Below are 880 nucleotides of genomic sequence, written 5' to 3' on the forward strand. Positions count from 1 at the left end.
CAAAACCAGGAGAAAAAATAGAAAAGAAGAACAAAGAGAGAAAAACAAAAGAAAGAATGAAAAAAAAAGAAAGAAAGAAAATGGAGAAAAACACACAGTTTAAATTAAATTCGGGGAATTCCCAATCACATTAGGGGATTTCCAGAATTCACTTTTAGTCTGTTTGTTTAGTTTTTAGCAACAAACATTTTATAAATATGATTATTACCGAATATAATGACGGAGTTAATGTGTAAGCACCCCTCCCCCTTCCGTTTTTAAAAATAAATTTCTTCGGATTCCAACAATCGATTGGTATTGGACTCGAGTAAGTAAAACTAAATGTTCGGCAAGTTCCATATAAAATTTTTATTTCTGAACAGTGAAAAAGACAGTCGCGCGCGCGCGCACACACACATTGTCTCATTTGCACGAGCGACTTGAACAGTGGCACACTCGCACACACACTCACTCACACACATAAATATATACGTTTTATGTTTTCACGAATCATCCGCTTGGGATTTGTTTACATATTTGTGTGTGTGTGTCTGTGTGTGTGTATGTATGTATGTATGTATGTAATTAATACAAATAATAGGATAAACTCTTGGACAGTCAAGACTATTGATAAAGTTGCAAGACGCAACGAAAATTTTAGGAAAATAAAAATATGAAATAAGTGGAAATTTTAACGGTGAGTGTGTTAAATTTCAAGGCACAATAAGAAAATGACTCTCCCCAGACACAACAGAATTTATCAAGTAGTTGTGAAAAAATTCATAGAGAAGAATCTATCGTTTTTCCCTAAATCATATTTATCTATCTATATATATAAATAGATAAATATGTATTATGTAACGGTGTGTGTAAGCTGAAAAAGAAACTACAGAAATAAAAA

Source organism: Octopus bimaculoides, chromosome 3, assembly GCF_001194135.2.
Source record: "Octopus bimaculoides isolate UCB-OBI-ISO-001 chromosome 3, ASM119413v2, whole genome shotgun sequence".
In the NCBI taxonomy this organism is placed as follows: Eukaryota; Metazoa; Mollusca; class Cephalopoda; order Octopoda; family Octopodidae; genus Octopus; species Octopus bimaculoides.